The sequence below is a fragment of the Pleurodeles waltl genome, unplaced genomic scaffold, assembly GCF_031143425.1.
Source record: "Pleurodeles waltl isolate 20211129_DDA unplaced genomic scaffold, aPleWal1.hap1.20221129 scaffold_39, whole genome shotgun sequence".
NCBI classification, from domain to species: Eukaryota; Metazoa; Chordata; class Amphibia; order Caudata; family Salamandridae; genus Pleurodeles; species Pleurodeles waltl.
The window spans coordinates 6,598,646-6,602,834 of NW_027150097.1; the positions used below are offsets into that span (position 1 = coordinate 6,598,646).

At 45.3% G+C, this 4,189-nt stretch overlaps 1 non-coding gene across 1 annotated transcript; it reads left to right on the forward strand.

Moving 5' to 3' along the window:
* Positions 1-3,162: 3,162 nt before the first annotated feature.
* TRNAL-CAG (transfer RNA leucine (anticodon CAG)) lies at positions 3,163-3,245 on the forward strand. The gene has a single exon. It is a non-coding gene; the product is annotated as a tRNA-Leu (tRNA).
* Positions 3,246-4,189: the final 944 nt, after the last annotated feature.

Sequence of the window (4,189 nt, forward strand, 5' to 3'; positions counted from 1 at the left end):
TTTTACCAAGCACCCTTATCAAAAACAATGTCAACAGTTTCTGTAAATTATCGATAAGATCTATTGTCCGTTGCTTGCACTAATTTCCTGAAGTTGGCTAAATCGCAGTAAATTGGTAAAGCGGGAAATCAGAGCATCTTCAACAAATCGTGATAGAGTCTTTGGCCACGAGGAACACCTTCCCCTACATTTTAGTAACACTCTCTACCTCCCTTGGTGTGCATCATGGGCGTGCCCATGACGAACACAACATTTCTCCTTAACCAATACAAAACAGACATAGCTGCTCAAAAAAAAGATACTATACTAATCCAGCATACAAGAATAGTACACAACAAGAAATACCACATTCAGTCAATCCACCCCGAATCCTTGCAGCCGCGTTGAGCATGGCGGTCGAGGACTCAAACTGTACCATTCAAGTCCTTGTCTCAGAGGCACTGAGTTGATTGGTATGTAGCCAGGCACCTCCTGATCTGAATCTTGAACTGGCTCCAAATTCTGCATGTCCACACCCCCTGTAATAGATGATTGAGAATTAGTAGCAGTCACCACCGGATCCACTGTCAGGATGATCCATCCTTTCTTCTTCATCAGCTTCAGATCCCACTGTTTCCCTGAGCAGGAAGGTCTGGAATTGAAAATACAGAGGACATTAAACAACATTCACTCAGTACATGGCACTCATTTTGGTTTATAAGCTGGAAATTGAGCCATCATTGTGGTGTCAAGAGTGTCAGCATGGCCGAGTGTTCTAAGGCGCTGCGTTCAGGTTGCAGTGTCCCTTGGAGATATGGTTTTGAATCCCACTTCTGACAAGTGTCTTTTGCGAGGTGGATACATTTTTGGACTTTTTTTTTCCAAGCACCCGTATCAAAAACAATCACCACAGTTTCTGTAAATTATCGATAAGATCTATTGTCCGTTGCTTCCACTAATTGCCTGAAGTTACCTAAATCGCAGTAAATCGGTAAAGCGGGAAATCACAGCATCTTCAACAAATCGTGATAGAGGGGCAGAGATAAAGGTTTCGACCCTACATATCAAGAGCGCAGCTGTCAATAGTTCAGCAGGTTCACAGTGCAGAAGGTTCAGTGGCACCAGGGTCCCCTGCGTCCCAATGACAGCTGGTTTTTAACTTCTTTATTCAGGGCATGGGAGGGGTGTGTTGCATCGTGCACACACGGTGCCTGTTTCGCAGATAAGTTTTAATAAATACACAGAGAATAATATGGAGTCTTTGGCCACGAGGAACACCTTCCCTGATCGTTTATTCTCTCCGGTTCCACGTCACCGCGCCTACCATCCAACTCCAAAACTCGGGGGAGACTAACACTCCCTACCTCCCTTGGTGTGCATCATAGGCGTGCCCATGACGAACACAACATTTCTCCTTAACCAATACAAAATAAACATAGCTGCTCAAAAAAAAGATACTATACTAATCCAATATACAAGAATAGTACACAACAAGAAATGCCACATTCAGTCAATGCACCCCGAATCCTTGCAGCTGCGTTGAGCATGGCGGTCGAGGACTCAAACTGTACCGTTCAAGTCCGTGTCTCAGAGGCACTGAGTTGATTGGTATGGAGCCAGGCACCTCCTGATCTGAATCTTGAACTGGCTCCAAATTCTGCATGTCCACACCCCTTGTAGTAGATGATTGAGAATTAGTAGCAGTCACCACCGGCCATGTGCACTGGCTCAAAATTCTGCATGTCCACACCCCATGTAGTCGATTATTGAGAATTAGTAGCAGTCACCACCGGATCCACTGTCAGGATGATCCATCCTCTCTCTTTCATCAGCTCCAGATCCCACTTTTTCCCTGAGCAGAAAGGTCTGGAATTGAAAATACAGAGGACATTAAACAACATTCACTCAGTACATGGCACTCATTTTGGTTTATAAGCTGCAAATTAAGCCATCAGTCTGGTGTCAATAGTGTCAGGATGGCCGGGTGGTCTAAGGTGCTGTGTTCAGGTTGCAGTCTCCCTTGGAGACGTGGGTTCAAACCCCACTTCTGACAAGTGCCTTTTGCAAGGTGGATACATTTATGGACTTTTTTTTCCAAGCACCCTTATCAAAAACAATGTCAACAGTTTCTGTAAATTATCGATAAGATCTATTGTCCGTTGCTTGCACTAATTGCTTGAAGTTGGCTAAATCGTAGTAAATCGGTAAAGCAGGAAATCACAGCATCTTCAACAAATCGTGATAGAGGGGCCGAGATAAAGGTTTCGACCCTACATATCAAAAGCGCAGCTGTCAATAGTTCAGCAGGTTAACAGTGCAGAAGGTTCAGTGGCACCAGGGTCCCCTGCGTCCCAATCACAGCTGGTTTTTAACTTCTGTATTCAGGGCATGGGAGGGGTGTGTTGCATCGTGCACACACAGTGCCTGTTTCGCAGATAAGTTTTAATAAATACACAGAGAATAATATAGAGTCATTGGCCACGAGGAACACCTTCCCTGACCTTTTATTCTCTCCGGTTCCACGTCACCGCGCCTACCATCCAACTCCAAAACTCGGGGGAGACTAACACTCCCTACCTCCCTTGGTGTGCATCATAGGCGTGCCCATGACGAACACAACATTTCTCCTTAACCAATACAAAACAAACATAGCTTCTCAAAAAAAAGATACTATACTAATCCAGTATACAAGAATAGTACACAACAAGAAATGCCACATTCAGTCAATCCACCCCGAATCCTTGCAGCCGCGTTGAGCATGGCGGTCGAGGACTCAAACTGTACCGTTCAAGTCCTTGTCTCAGAGGCACTGAGTTGATTGGTATGGAGCCAGGCACCTCCTGATCTGAATCTTGAACTGGCTCCAAATTCTGCATGTCCACACCCCCTGTAGTAGATGATTGAGAATTAGTAGCAGTCACCACCGGCCATGTGCACTGGCTCAAAATTCAGCATGTCCACACCCCATGTAGTAGATGATTGAGAATTAGTAGCAGTCACCACCGGATCCAATGTCAGGATTATCCATCCTCTCTCCTTCATCAGCTTCAGATCCCACTGTTTCCCTGAGCAGGAAGGTCTGGAATTGAAAATACAGAGGACATTAAACAACATTCACTCAGTACATGGCACTCATTTTGGTTTATAAGCTGGAAATTGAGCCATCAGTGCAGTGTCAAGAGTGTCAGGATGGCCGAGTGGTCTAAGGCGCTGCGTTCAGATCGCAGTCTCCTTTGGAGGCGTGGGTTCGAATCCCAATTCTGACAAGTGTCTTTTGCGAGGTGGATACATTTTTGGACTTTTTTTTTCCAAGCACCCGTATCAAAAACAATGTCAACAGTTTCTGTAAATTATTGATAAGATCTATTGTCCGTTGCTTGCACTAATTTCCTGAAGTTGGCTAAATCGCAGTAAATCGGTAAAGCGGGAAATCACAGCATCTTCAACAAATCGTGATAGAGGGGCAGAGATAAAGGTTTCGACCCTACATATCAAGAGCGCAGCTGTCAATAGTTCAGCAGGTTCACAGTACAGAAGGTTCAGTGGCACCAGGGTCCCCTGCGTCCCAATCACAGCTGGTTTTTTACTTCTGTATTCAGGGCATGGGAGGGGTGTGTTGCATCGTGCACACACGGTGCCTGTTTCGCAGATAAGTTTTAATAAATACACAGAGAATAATATAGAGTCATTGGCCACGAGGAACACCTTCCTTGACCTTTTATTCTCTCCGGTTCCACGTCACCGCGCCTACCATCCAACTCCAAAACTTGGGGGAGACTAACACTCCCTACCTCCCTTGGTGTGCATCAGAGGCGTGCCCATGAAGAACACAACATTTCTCCTTAACCAATACAAAACAAACATAGCTGCTCAAAAAAAAAGATACTATACTAATCCATTATACAAGAATAGTACACAGCAAGAAATGCCACATTCAGTCAATCCACCCCGAATCCTTGCAGCCGCATTGAGCATGGCGGTCGAGGACTCAAACTGTACCGTTCAAGTCCTTGTCTCAGAGGCACTGAGTTGATTGGTATGGAGCCAGGCACCTCCTGATCTGAATCTTGACCTGGCTCCAAATTCTGCATGTCCACACCCCCTGTAGTAGATGATTGAGAATTAGTAGCAGTCACCACCGGCCATGTACACTGGCTCAAAATTCAGCATGTCCACACCCCATGTAGTAGATGATTGAGAATTAGTAGCA